The sequence below is a fragment of the Vespula pensylvanica genome, chromosome 20, assembly GCF_014466175.1.
Source record: "Vespula pensylvanica isolate Volc-1 chromosome 20, ASM1446617v1, whole genome shotgun sequence".
Lineage (NCBI taxonomy): Eukaryota > Metazoa > Arthropoda > Insecta > Hymenoptera > Vespidae > Vespula > Vespula pensylvanica.
This window is the reverse complement of record NC_057704.1, coordinates 3437376-3453681: the sequence shown is the minus strand read 5'-3', so window position 1 is coordinate 3453681 and position 16306 is coordinate 3437376. Positions and strand designations below refer to the sequence as shown.

The 16306-nt window shown below is 27.6% G+C and overlaps 1 long non-coding RNA gene across 2 annotated transcripts; it reads right to left on the bottom strand.

The window, feature by feature from the left end:
- Window positions 1–3365: 3365 nt before the first annotated feature.
- Window positions 3366–10460, bottom strand: LOC122636041. 2 transcript variants are annotated; one of them, XR_006328847.1, is made up of 5 exons: window positions 9899–10460; window positions 9815–9829; window positions 7553–7698; window positions 5361–5572; window positions 3366–5257 (listed from the first exon to the last, which is right to left on the bottom strand). It is a non-coding gene; the product is annotated as an uncharacterized LOC122636041 (long non-coding RNA). The 2 variants fall into 2 exon arrangements; XR_006328846.1 differs by having other exon boundaries at window positions 3677–5257; window positions 9815–10460.
- Between the last annotated feature and the right edge of the window lie 5846 nt (window positions 10461–16306).

The following is a 16306-nucleotide window of genomic DNA, read 5'->3' as shown; positions in this document are numbered from 1 at the left end:
ATTGCTAAATTCTATTTTTGAAAATCGATCTTTTAATTTTGAATTTTCAAAAAGTTTTACGTAATTAATGCTTGCTCCGTTACGCATTTCATTACAGAAGTTTTCTATATATCCTATGATATTGTATGAAAGGTACACGACCATTTTTTATATTTTTTTTTAGGAATAAGATTAGGAGTATGGTTTTAAGATATGATCACATATATTGTGAGGATGTTACTTGCTCCTAGTGTGCTTTATGGTAAATGCAATTTCGGACAAATGGACGAAATTACTGCAGTTTGCAGCTGTAACTAGTTTTCTTTATCTTTTATGAAAACAAACTAAACTTACTTGAGTTTTGTTAACCCCATATCTTGCTCTGTAAAATTTTCATACATTTCAACTACGCGTATACCTTCTTATATAATATCCTACTTTTGATAATTTGTTAGGCTTTTATTAAAAAAAAATAGATATATAAAATATAATGAGACATATAATTAATATAAGTTAAATTTGTTTGTTCTGAATGCCTATTATATTATATGTCTCTATTCATGGACTTCGTAGTGCTTCGTAGTCCTGTAATTTGCTTGTTAAATATACACATACGCGTGCACATGTATATATGCACATGCATTTTCGTATTAGAAGAGGTAGGAAATAATAAATATATTAATTGAAAATTTTGTACACAATAATATAGAGATAATCTTAGGAATTAAATTTATTAAATCAAAATAAAGACTTGTATCTCTTGTGCTTTTCTTTGAAAGTTATTTGATATCGACATTATTTCAATTCCAAAAGTTTAAAAATATTTTATTAAGTATGCAATTGAGTAAGTATTGCAAATTCCCAGTATAACAGTTCTCCTAAGCAAAATGTGATAAAACAAATATTGAGTATTTCGAAAACTGAGCTCTAGATATGCTGAGAAAATAATATTCCGATCGCTGGAATAAGGATATGACTTCCAAAAACGACTACTTTGAAGACTTCATTATCGTTAACAATAAACTGTGTAACGTTGTTCGTTAACGCACGGACCAGGCAAAGATATTCGGAAAGGTTCCCCCTAAATAATGAATATTCCTTTTTTACCACAGCTTAGGTACAAGAACCCTTTTTTAGGATGGATAGTTTTCTGATAGATCTCCTACATCTGATGAGATTCATATAAAAACGGAAAACGAAATATTCACGGAAGAGAAAGTTTGAATGGTATTAGTCGACACCAGATCATGAACTGATAACTCAGCGTAAATAAATCAAAGTTCTTTTTTATGGTTTTTTTATTTTATGGATTATTATATTTTTATTATTATAAAATATACACATAATTATTGTTTTACCATTATTATCATCATCGTCATTAATGTAGTTATTATTATAATACTAAGACATTGCATCCTGTAAAAATGTATCTACACAAACATAATATACAATATCATATCTTGATCGCTACTAAGTTCTAAGTTTTGCCTCCACGACGAAACCTATAACTGATCAGAATCGTTCTCCACTTTTCCGCTTTTTATTTTCCCATTTCAGAATCGCCCTCGAGTACCAAATCTTCCACTTAGAAATTATTTTCCAATCTTAAAACTTTACACTCACATATAATCAAATAAACAGAAATTGTTTGACTCATTCAAGAACGGCAAGACAAATATCGTACAAGGGAGATCGTTGCCTGGAAGTCGAATTCTTACATTCTAACGTTAATGAAGAATTTATAATGATTACATAAGCAAAATTTGTGTTCCAGTATAAAAATAACATTTGTCATACAATGTATCCAAACCTATAGACAAAAATAATATTATTACGCAAGGCAAGCAGCAAGATACATAACGATATTTGTCATATCAAATGTACATGCTACGTTAATTATTCCATCATGCGAATAAATTCACTATTTCGTAGATTTTATAGATTCCTCTCGATGCTCTAGAACTGTGTTATTTATTCGAAAATTCGCGGAGAAGTAAATCTTTCAAACGTATGGCCAAGTAGATATAATGTTTTGATAATATGTCATAGAATGAGTAGTAAATCGAGAATCGTGGACACGACAATTAGAAATCATTGACAGAAATTACAATCATTGACAGAATGTACATTTCATATTATTTTGAATATATTTTCGATTTAGGATCCGGTAGAAGATAGTCTTTTAAAAACAAAAATTTTTTAAAAACGAATACAAGATAGTATGTTTTATACAAAATTATTTAAAAATTAATAACAATATAATATTGCCATATAATTATCAACTATCAATTTTTTCCTTTATGAAGAAAGGGAAAATTGCATACCCATATTCAGATACAATCAAACAAATTTAAAAATTCATATTCAACATTTTTAGTAAACACTGATTTAGAACTTGATATAATTAGAATCATATTTCTCAGTTTACCTAATTTATTTTCTCTCTCGGCATAGGCTGTGTTTCTTAGCTATTCTACGATTTACGATTTTGTAATCTTTGCACATTCGTATATCCCCCGTCATTTTCTCGACTAATATCACTGGATTAAAGAATTGTTATGACGTTGGTTTCCATCAGTTGTTATATTACTTATATTTCTTCTTATCGTTGCTGCTAGTAATGAAATACTTGATATAGTTGATGATTTGCTGGTGTCGAATCCACCAGTGTTATATTTATCTCAGCACTATCGCTATTATTTATTTATTGGAGATATTCGACAATTAAATCTCTATATTAGTTAAAAATACATATGATTTTATTTTTTCTCAAGAAAGATCTGTTACGTTTCAGTCCATCATCTAGATCATTATTATTATTCTTTTTATGATGTTATGTTAATATTTATTAATAAATATGTATATATATATATGCATCTATAGTTATAATGTATCGTTTAATTAATATACAGGTCTTTCTCTTTATTGCATATGTCTTTTTCTCTTTTTTTAACATTGTCAAAAGCAACGAATATATTTAAAAACCTTATCTCAACTGACTCGCTCAACATAATAATTAAACATAAGACATATATACAATTTAATATCAATAAATATTGAAGAAAAATATTCAAATAATATATATATATATATATATATATATATATATATAATAAGTACATAATTATACTATTAGAATGATGTACTGTGTGTGTGTAAATATCGAATGAATGACAATCTCGTAATATCAGGAATAGTAAGGGATAAAAATGAATGTCTATGCACGAGCGAAGATTAGGTGATGTCTAGTCGCACTTCATATGAGCACGTATTCTAAAAGATAATTGGATGAAAGAAAATAATAATAAGTTAGCGAACGAAAGAAATGACAAGTAATATAAAATACTAGGCAAGTGTGGGAAGAGAACATAATGCAAAAGAATAGAACATGTTGAATTTTTATTGAACATTTATTGAATGTTGAGTTAATGTATACAGTGAGACGACAGAATATTTGTATATCTCGTGAGAGAATAAAAAATCTATTTATTTTTGTATTTAATAAAACCCAAATTGTTGTTAACTACATAATTTGATCTAAAGCCACTTGCAATTATATAATATAATACAAAGTTAAATGCAAATTTTCTATTTCATAATACGTAATTCTAACATAAAATAGAATGTAATTGAAACAATGCAACAATTTTTTTCTTTAATATAAAAAGTCTGTTAAGTATAACTTTGTCATAAAAAAACAAAGAAAGACTAAACGTATCGTTGTTAAATTTACATTATAAAGTTTTACGTACTGTTTGTATACTCACAATGTATAATTAATCAGATGTCAGAGAGTATTTTTTCCTGTTTCCACTTGAATAAATGAAATTTCAAGTACAAATATATGGCAAATTTTGTGAAATTATATTTCCATCCCATAATAACGCTTTAATAGTAGATAACGCAAATAATACGATATCATAATCTTTATTATAAAATATTTCTTTATAATTTGTGTTTCTGAAGTAATTATTTTTTGCGCGGAAAAAAGTATTATTTAATAATCCTTCATAATCCCTCTTACCAATTAATACTTCGTATTAGAAATTAATTTTCGTAAAAGAAAAAAAAAAGAAAGATTAGAAAATAAGAATACGATATTTGAATCCGGACCAGAAAAGTGCAAGTAATTTATTTTTTATATTTTATTTTTTTTTATACATAAAAATAAATAATAAAATTCACCATGTTACTCCGTTAGACCTACTGATTCGAAATTAAACGAAAATTAGCAATAAACTTTAAAAATGATCTCAAAAACTAGAAATTATCGCGTGAAATGCCGTTATTCTCATATTCTTATAACTTGCATTACTCTTTTCTATAATCGTTGAAATGTTTTAAAAAATGTCTTAATGAATTTATACTATAAATGAAAGTATTATTTCATCAAAATAAAGAGTTTATTTCAATATTATTTCATTCGTCTCTATGCTTCTGATTTCAACGACGCAATTAATTACGAACGTCTTAAACAGACGAAGCAAGATGATCCAAATTAAACAAATGGTCGAGTTGAATCAAAAAATCATCTTAGTGACATATACGATCGTTAATACCTTTCACAATACATTGTGTACTTTTCCAAAGCGCGGCGTTCAATTCCAATCTCGGGACGGTTAATGAAAACCCGACACCACCCATGATTTCGCACGAAGAAGTGAAGTTTGCACCCTTCCATCGGTCGATGTAAATCATAGATATGTAGATACATGTGCCATAAGCCCATTCATTCGTATCACAAAATCCGTGCAGCTGAATGCTTGTATAATTAACCACGATTGCTTTGTGAGGAAGGCGTAATCCATCTAATGACGCTAGCTGATCTCAATATGCGATCCATGACGTATGAATTTAGTCAGGAACCGGTTTGTCCTATCCAACGTCAATTAGCCAAAATTACTATATTATTATTTTTGCTTTAGCGATAATCGAACCGAATAGACTGAACGAGCGGACCGAGATGAGCGGATGGAATAATTTTGCTATATGAGAAAGGATGTTACGCTTAGTGTTTAATTGATTTCATCAATTTTTATGCCGTATATTATGTGATTTTGACTATGGATTTCAAACTACCCCAAGAGTGAGATAGTCTCTTCCAGATCTCAACGAATATGCATGTTCGTTGAACAGTTGACCAAATCCGAGATTAGACTTTCTTCATTGAAGGCCCATTGCCGTAATGCAAAACCATCCTTTGACGCGATGTTAAGTATTTCGTCTCTGATTTTTATAGCTTCACTAGATGCGTGAGTGGCCGTGATTAAATCGTCGACTAAAAATCGCACTTAATAATGTTGGAGGGGCAAATTGCACTTTTGTCGTCAATTAATTATTGCAAAGTTCTAATGGATAGAAAGTATGTCGATGATATATACCATACATTACCATGTTTAGCTCAAACTTGATGAGTACGGAACTATTATTTGGTTGGAAGATTACATTTTTGCCAACATTTTTGTGATGTCCGCGTTTAATATATATGTAATTTATACCAAGTTATTGGAATAAATTATACACTGTCCATTTTTTATACATGTTTTCTTTTTAATATTAACTATTTGTCTTGCTCGACGGGGAAATGTACTACCTAAAAATAATCCAATAATTATATTACAAAACTAAGATTTAAAAATGCCAACTCGGACATTAAAAGTCATACTGGTAAAATTAAAAAATTCTGACAACATCGAACTATACGGTATGATAAATAAAATACATATACGAAAAGATTCGCAGTTAGTTAAAAATAAAGATTGCATTGCGTATAGCTACGTGATAAACTCGAACGAAAAGAGTGAATTGTCCTATACCAATAGCAACACTGGAATAAGTAGTCTTATTTAAAAGGACGATGCTTAATCGATTATCTTGTTTTAAATAATTATCGTAATCATTGATCTTTATGATTTTGTATGACCCTTTACATTTCGATTCTAATTTCTTACTTTAACTGATTGCAGATATATCGGTGTAAATCGCAACTAATTCATCTTTTTGATACAATTTCATTTTTCAGTAATTCTTATAATGACATTTTTTAATTCTTTTCAAGTTTCCATGAAGGTGTATCGATCTTTTCATTTTCATTTTCATTTCCCGTTCATTGCATAAATTGAATTGCTCAGTTAATTCTAATTATATTAACGAATTTCTATTTATTCTTTTCCTTCTTATTAAAAATAAAGAGAGATGCTTTGCACCTTGCGAACGTCAAATTTGATATCGAAGTTAGAAAAAGATGATTTTTTGCAAGAAAAAATTAAACATCCGCGTTTTGAAAACAGTGCAGATAGCAAAGTTCCGGGGAAAAAGAACATATGAGAGTTTAATAGATTTGCTAATATCTGCGAATATAAAATCCGTTCGTAGTATTATAAATTGTGTTAACTATTTTCGAAGATTTATATAATGTATTGTCCTCATTAACTTTAAACGAGTTGTTAAACAAGTATCAAATATCATTGGGAAGAAGCATAGAAAAAAACATTTCAAAATATTTAGTCATGTATCTAATTTATACTGACATTTTATAATCCTAAGATGGGTACTATAATTACTTAATAGAAAATGTATTGTTGCGAAATGAAGTGGACTATTGCTTCCTTTTAATTTCATATATTAATAAGGAAACGACCGAGCAACTATCGACAATTTCATGTCTACTGAATTAATTTTTATATCACGCTTGAAGAAACTGCAATAGTTTCAAGTTTCTTTCAAAAATTAAAAATAAATTTAGGTCTATGAATTTAACTATGACTTAAATTCATCAGTCATATAGGCCATATTAAATACCAGAAAGATAATGAAAATTCTATTGCTCACATGATCATTCTTAATCCAGTTAAAAAAGAATCTCTATAGAAATTTCATTACCGTGTTTACCAATGTTTACCAATATTATGAATACGGACTTTATTGCTGTTAATGCAACAGACGAGCAAAATATTCTGAATGTCAATACGAAACTTGAGGTTGAAGATGAAAAAAACATATGAAAAATTTACAATATATACAGCTGGAGTATATCGCATAACGATCGTTAGAACTTGTTTGTACATTCGTGAAGATTTACGTAATAATTGCTATAAAATGTAAGAATTGTAAGAATCCATATGACGATGAAGTTAATAAGACTTTAGCGAATAAATCGGAACAATTTTCTAAAGCTAGGAAAACAGAACATATATAAGATTACAAATGTGAAGGTAAATGGAATATTAGAAAGTCTACACTCGTACAAATATATATGGTGAACACGTAATCTTCCAATGAAATCGCCGCAAGAATAGCGTGATAATAGTATCGTATTCATCAAGACTTTTGAGTAAAACACGGTAATGTACAGTATATCATCAGTATTTAACATATTACGTATATAAGAACTTGTAATTTAGATGATAAAGATTCGAATCTGTCCTTTAAAGAGTTCAATGGAGCATTAATAATGTAGTAAATAGCGTAACAATGCAAACGACGTATGATATCTATCAGTCTGGAAATTATGTACGTGCATTGCTATGAATTTCGTTCCTAACCAATATTACAATATTAAAGAATTACGAACCATTTTCTTTGATGATGTAGACTCCCATAATTTGCTGTATTATTTACTGTTGTTGTTGCGTTTCTGATGGAATACTCCGCATAGTTGATAATATATAGACGTCAAATACATCAGTGTTATATTCATCTTGATTCTATTCGTGTAATCTATATGTTGAAGACATTTGGCAATTAGATCTCTATATTTGTTAAAAATACTTATTATTTTATCAGATTGCTCTCGAGAAACTTCAGTGTTAACATCTTTGATTATAATGGGATTTGTGTGTACTTACTTCTTTGTATCTTTCTAGTGAAATATTATCAAACCTCCTCGCGTAATGAGTGTTCCTTCATTGATTACAAAATACTGCCAGTAACATTTAATAGAAGTAAAATCGAAATGACCTGGTTGTCCATTATTATTAAACTATTTGAGATTAATTGTCATAATTCAATCTCTCCATAAATCTTTTTATTAACATTTTGTTGGCAAGTAGAAGTTTTAGCAAGCTAGCTGAAGAGCATATACAGTGACAAAGTCAGCGGCAATTATCAATTTAATAGTGGAAAATTTAACAGAAATTTTTAGAACATATGGTAAAACATGAGTTTGAAGTTAATTGATAAATGTTAATAAATAAAATTAATAGAGTTAAGGAATAAAATGTTTAATTACTGATAGGATTATTACAAGCCAAGTAAATTTTATTGTGAGAAGAAATAGTTTTCTTGGATTATTTTATACCAGTAGAATATTATAATTTTTTAATAAAGAAATAATTAACTTGTGACTGTAATTAGTGTTAGAATAATATTTTCAGGCAAAACTGACTATTTAATTTTGTGTTCTTTTTATTTTGAATTGGTTTCAAGTAATTTTGCGAACACACATTAATCGACTTACGAAATAAATGTAAAAACATGATGACAAAATTCTTTGTAGTATGTTTTTTTACAGTTACAAGTATTCTAAAAATGTTTAGAAATAACTACTTAGCATTTATTTTTCAAACTTCACACATAGGAGAAGCTATTTTTTATTATTTTAGTTCGTATATCAGAAAGATGTATTACTATGTTCAGCGTTCTGAGTTTTTGTTTTTGTAAAGATTTGTGCTACTACGTCAATTGACATCAAAATGTTCATGATTTACTTGATCGACTCATGTATATACAAGATATTACCAAAAATAGCATAATTCCAAGGATAGATTGTATGTTAAAATGAAAAAAAAGTTCATATGAACACATGCTCAATATGAAATTGTTTCCAAATTATTACTGTTTTTATATGAAATCTGTTATTTAATAATTTTCATAAAAATTATTTAAAATGGCAAAATCAGCTTGAGGACAGGCTTCCAAACATCGCATCATAGATCTTTTCACTCGTTCAAAAGTACTAAGTATTGTTTGAATTCGCAGAGAACACTCTTGAATACAATGTCGCAGTTCTTCAACATCATTTACTAATGCATTATAAACCAAAGACTTTAGATACTCTCACAAATAAAAATCCAAAGGATTTAGATTAGATGATCGTGTTGGCCAATTAATTGACTCTCTATGACCAATCCATTTATTAAGGAATCTCTCATTTAAAAACTATCTTGCTAATTGATTAAAATAAGGTGATCGATTAAAATTATCATATATATGCACCATAAATCATATATGGTTGATGACATCAAGCGTTACATCTTTTAATAGTTCATGTAAATTTTTACTTAAAAAATAAATTATATGATTTGCCATTTAAGATTCTTTTCAGAAAAACTCGTTCGATCAAATGGTTATTATAAGAAGACAAAAACAGCTATAATTCGGAAACAAGATTATATCGGTAATATGTTCATATGAACATTTTTCTTATTTTAGCCTACTGAATCTATCTTTGAAAACACTCACATTTTCGGAAATATATATTGCTTAGTATAATGATGGTCTATGATCAAACGGATGGCTAGATATTTCATCTGAACTGCATGAATCCTTATTTTTAAGGATTCATCAATTTCTTTTCTAGCTTTAACTTCATCAATTATCAAAAATCATGCTATCAATATTCGAAAAACTATAGCTTATCCATATATATAGTCCGTTATTTTTTGATGCTATCTTCCAGATAAGCTCGTCATTATTTTTAAACAGTCCTGTCTCTATAAGTCTTATTCTCTTAAAAATAAATTTTTTGAATTCATTTCCTAATATCGAGATCTTCAGTAATCGAGTCGAATATTGATAACATTTCATTTATTTCTGTAAAAGATCGTGTTCTTACCGTGCCTTCGTGAGACTAAAAAAATGGGTCTTTTTCAGTCATATTTATTACAGTGTGCTCACCTTCGCTCGATCACAAACATACTTTTCTTCTCTCAGTATTCGTCCTTGCTACGTCATTGTTATTTATATCTATGTTATTTTCGTCGCTCTTTTTTCAAATCCATCCTTCGTATTGATGATCGTTGTCCTCTAATATTATTGATGGCTGTTATTCGTTTCTAAATTTTATTTGCTTAATTTTTTTTCTCCGTGATGTATTCGAGTTGTTGAGATGTACCTTTTTCTTTACTTCCCGTATTATCACCATTTGATCGATGCTCTTTTTACTACTATCGGACTATTAGTATACACGCAATTAATTATGTGGTATTTTAATTATGTGAGTTGTGATTACATCATTCCAACCATTTTCTAGTAATCTACACACACACAGATATTATGTAGAGAACTATGTAAAATTTTCGTATTTTCCAACTACACGTGCAGTTTCTTGTTTGATATTTCACTTTTGATAATTTGTTAGACTTTCATGAAAAAAGAATTGATATATAATGATACACTTTCAATATAATGATACATCTTATCGATGTAAGTTAACAGTTTGCTTTAACTGCCTAATTACGACTAAGTTAAATTCTAGCAGATCCAACGTATATTACTTACCTGAACGTGTCGCTGCTTTTGTTATGAGTGTTATATTGAATGTTAATAGGAACCCGCGTAATTTGATTGTTAGATAAAAGTACGTTTATAAGGAAATTGAAAATGACACTTGTTCAGTAAAAGTTTACAGTTTTTTTCTACAAAGTATTATGTACCGCTGTATTACTTATATCATTATTATTATTTTCTTATAATATTATATTATATATTAATATTATTTTATTATTAATTATATATATATTAATATTATTACTTTTTTATTGTTATTGGAAAGGATAATTCCTTTCCTCGTCAAAGTTGTTTTTCGACAATAGAAGATTTTTTGTTTTTGTACAAAAAATTTCATTTTCTTTGGCGGAATATTTGTTACACTTTCTAATGTTAAAATCTAACGATCAAATTTATTATTTTTTTTTTTTTATGCAAGATTTCAAAATCACTTCAATTTCAACTTTTTCCCAAATAGGAACTATTTTTTATAATATGTATGTACTAAATATTTCATTTTGTCAAACCTACGAAGTTGTAAAACTTCTGTTATCTTATGTCTTATTTCGATCGTTTACGTTTCTTTTATACATACATTGAGATTTCAGTCTCACCCTTGTTAATTGTCTTGAATATTTCTCACTACCTTCTTTACTTGCACAGATCATCCTCTTCAACTCCCATTTGTTTGCTCATATTTAATTGACGACATATAATCAAAAATAGCATATTTTATTTGGAATAAGTGTAACTTTTGTCCGAGATATTCTTTTATCTGCATTCAATTTACAGATATGTTTAACAACGTACCTTCCAGCTTTTGAGATGAGTGCGGCAGATGAAAAATGTTTAAATATATATAACATTATCTATAATGGTTAATTGTCTACAAACTTTTTAGATAAATTTATTTATGAACTCTATTATTTACACTCGCACTAATATGTATGAAACTCATTCGTATGAAATGCAGTAGGAAAGAATAAGCACATTCATTAAAAACTTTTTATTTTTTACATAATAATATACAGATAAAGAGATTAAAAATTATATTTATTTAAACGAAATAAACGTTTTATCCCTTGTGTTTTTCTTTCAAAGTTGCTTGTTATCAATTTTGTTCAATTCCGGAAGTGTACAAATATATAGTTAATTAAGTACGCAGTTGAGATATTGCAGCAGTGATCAATATAGTATTTCTCGTACATAAATTCTGGCGAATTAATTGCTTCAAAGACATGATGGCGAATAAACGATTCGACATTTCGAAAAATGAGGTGCAATCGCCCTTCAAGAAGCAGCAACAGTACTAAAATAATGTTATTTTTTAATATATGGATTCTATTTCTCTTTAGAATCCCCTATGTTACATGTATATTCCAAACAAACACATTATGTTTGCATACATTTTCAAAGTTTATCAGATTACTCTTGTTAAAAACTGTCAGAAAGAATGCGAGCTGTTTATAATATACGTATATAAATATTGTATATGTACCTATATATATGCATAAATATATATATATAAATATATATTTAAGGATGCATACCTATATATATGTATAGATATGCATCCTTAAAGAAACAATATTTCATCCTTCACTAACTGCTCGCTCATGACTGTTACAACAAAGAAGAAAATTTGCTTAATTCATGAAATTCGCGCTTTTTATTACATACTTTACAATATATAGACTTTTGAATGACATATATTTACGTGGGTGAGTGTCTAATATAAAAAAGTAATCGAGAGAAAGGAAGGCATAACAATGAAACAATTCAATTTAATAATTGTATTAATTAATTAATTCTATTAATAATATGTTCTATTAATAATAGGAGTCTTTTTATAGATTGGTCATTTCTTTATAAAATAAAGATAACAATTATAGAATCTATACTGCGTTTAGATAATTTTCTTTCAATTAGAATTTTTTTTGATATTCATATTCGATGAGTAACATCAAATGAATGTCACATTGTGGAATTTTATAGTTTACGTAATAACAAGCGTTGTATATTTATTGTATATCTATTGGAGTAAGAAGATTCTGACGTTTAATTAAAATGATTATTCTCAAAAGGTCATTCATTTTTAATAAAACCACCATATGATTTTTCAATGATATTACTCTAATAAGAAAAGATGAATAAAAAAAAAAGAAAAAAAAAAGATAATATCATCTTTTCATTTTGAAATAATATGTATCAATTTAAAAGTTGTATATCAAGATTAGACTCATAAAATCATGAATATCTTTTGTGAATAGAATGCTATATATAATCTTTAAAGACTTTCTCCATTAATTAAACAACATTCAGACGAAAGAAATTCAAGTTATGAAATAAAGAAGAAATTTTCATTCCTTTGCTAAATCTAAATCAGGTAAACCCTTTCTCGTAGCATTTTATACTTTCTCATATGCATACACATATAAATAGATACGTTAAAATGTTCCGCGTTGGAATTTAAAATTGCAATCATTAACCCACGTTCATTGGATTCAAGTATAAAATTATTGATTGCTGTGATTGGTAATCAGAGAAAAGAAAAGTATTATAGTAGCAATGATAAGAACATTTTTTCTATCCCATGTAATGTTTTTACGAGTAGAATAGGACATATTACTAGTTTCCTAGACCCTGCTCGAGGTGATATCAAGCTGATAATGTAAAATATATCAGTTCTCTGTTTTACTCTTGAGGAAGATAGTAAAGTCAATGTTACTATGGCATTGCTTTTAGTGCTTCTCTTTTTCTTCCTCTTCCTCCATCCAATATATTTCTATGGCAAGTGTTGTTTAGTATATGTCTGCATGAGTGTGTGTATACGAGCACGTGTGTGGTGTGTGTGTGTGTGTGTATATATATATATATATATTTACATTAAATATACCTTTTTCTTATCAATTTGTGTGTTTGCCTGTGTATACTGGCTGCATATATTTTTAATCTATACTAACTAGTTTTGTAGACTAGGTTATACCTTATTAATATTATACAATTTTCATTTCTTTAATTTCACTAATTGTTACACATGAATATCGCGAGTGAGTTCGATACGATATATAAATATGTCACGACAAATGTTCCTTAAAAACTGATAGAGAAAGAAAAAAAGAAAAAGGAGGAATAAGAAATAAAAAAAGAAAGAACAATCTGTGACTGACTTACTGTATTATTTCGAACAATAGCAGATGTATCCGCGAAATGTTACTTACAATTGATTATATATGATCTTTATAGTATATACTGTATAGAAAATATAGACAACAAACAAACTCTGCATTTTTATCGTTACTTGGCTAATTGTACAAAATCCGTATTAAGAATAAATATAATTCATTCCCTATTTTCGTTTTCATTCATTTTTCTATAAGACTACCAATAAATATTCTTGAAAAATTTAATATAGGTTGGGCCAAATATTTCTAAACGATTTTTCAAATAAATTACTCTTCGTCGAGATTTTTGTAACCTGATTTTAGTTCTCACATTACGGAAAATTTTTTAGATTCATGTTTTTACATATTAAAGAAAAGAAAATTAATATTACGTTTAGAACTTCGTAAAAAAGTAATAGATTTTTAGTTTAGAGACTCGTTCCATCGTAAATTTATAATTCTTACATTTCTTATTGATCGAAGCAATATTTTTTTTTCATTTATTAATTAATAATAACTTGAATGAAATCGTGAGTTTCATTCGATTCAACTTAAAACAAAATAAAAAAAAAAATAATTTCTACATCCAAAGAACAAGTAACAAATAATAAGACAATAGAGTTATACAGATATACTTAATTGTAAGCATTTGTTTCGATTCGATACACTATTTTCGAATTCCCGATTGTTTGTATTTTAAATTCATAAAATATTTAATTCTCTGGATTTGATTATTGCCACGTATTAAGAAATTTTGCCCAATAGTTACGTTCATTTCACTTTTATACATTGGTCTCTATCATCACCGAATGTCCAATTTTTTGCGTCAGAACTAAGAAAAATAAACTTTACATTTTGAATCAATTTAAAATTGTAATGTGCGTCGCGCTATGTATATATCATATGAAAGTTCATTATAAAATCTTTTTTTTTGACAAGTTCAGACATTTCGGTAAAGTTAAATATATAATATCTAGAAATTATCCGTGAAAATAAGTCATAATAAATTTGTTAAGAATAATATATCCACACGCGAAGTTCGTTCCTGTATCTTGTAGAGAAATTTAGAGTAACCAAATTTTCAATGTAAATTTTCATGAAACATCGTAACTCATAGAAAATTTGAGAATGAGTTGAAAAATGCAATTTTCATCGATTATATGCCTTGATTGGTGGTTATAACTAAAAAGAAAATCCTAGAAAGAATAGAGAAATAGAAAAGAGAGAGAGAGAGAAGAGAGAGAGAGAGAGAGAGAGAGAGAGAGAGAGAGAGAAAGAAATAAAAGAGAGAGAGAGAGAGAAAACAGAAACAGACGTGAAATTGCAGAATCGCTTAAATCAATATTTAAAGAACTCATACGAACAGGATGAGTGACTTTCCCTCGTTTATTTCTTTTCTCCTCTCTTGTTCTTTCATTTTACTTTATGTATCTAAATAAGATATCCTGCAACAATATTTTAAGACAAATCGATTAAAACGCACATCCTCTATGATACCGTCTTTAAAATCTCACAAACATTCTTGACGCAAATCCGTTGTATATCATTCTCCTTCATAGTTTATCTCTTACTTGTACAAATTTCTCAACTAATATCTGACAATTCATTAAATGTTTGCAATTTTTTTCTATATTTTTTACATATTATTTGATGAAGATATATAAATTATATTAAAAAAACATAAATTAATTAATTTTATATCACTTAATATTTTATATTAATAGATATTTAATATTTCATTATTGATTGCTTAATTCCTTCTTTTATAATACTTTAAAACACACCGTCGAATTTGGAATTGCGATGTTGACATGTTTGAAATTCTTTTTTACATTAGTTATATCACATTATTTGATAAAAATTTGTAAATTATGTTGAAAAAATCAATGAATTATTTTATAACAATATTTTGGAAGATCAATAAACAAAAATATTTCATAATAATATTTATTCTTTATGATCTTATTCTTTTATTTTTTTTTTGCTTTAAAGAGACATTGCTTATTTTCTTTTTTTGTTTCTACAGAAGAATCTCAATGAATCATTCTCTCATCTTAATTTTCGTCTTATCCATTTTATTTGAACAAAGAATAGCATTTAATTATTCTTAAGCTAGCTCATTTATGTTCTCGTTTCTTTCTATTAGTCGTTTATTTTACATAATTCAAATGAAAATGGCTATTGAGTGAAGAAATATAAGTAAATATTGTTAAAAGGAATATAAGTAAAATATTATAATATTTATACATATCTCTCTCTGTTAGTTCTTAATCACGATGTTATCGAACTTGCTATAAGACAAATAATGTATCTATAATTTCAAAACTTTATAGATCTTTAATAAAAGCACACAGTTCTTTCGATAAATTTCTGACTGTTTGTATCGTTAATAAACAATTAATAAAATATGAAAGACAGGTTAACTTTCAATCGAAGAGACCAAAGACAAATCAGCTGTTGGGCATTTCGAAAATTCCGCTCTACCTATATTGGTATCATGCTCCATATCAAAGCTTACTAAAATCTACTTACTATGAAAACGCGACCATTAAAATGATCAATTTTAGCCGACGTGTCTACACAATGTATATTACTATGGATATGTATATTGCGATGGAACCTTAATTCAGTGAATTATAGAGTTGTAAAAACTTATCTTTGATTTTGTACCCTTA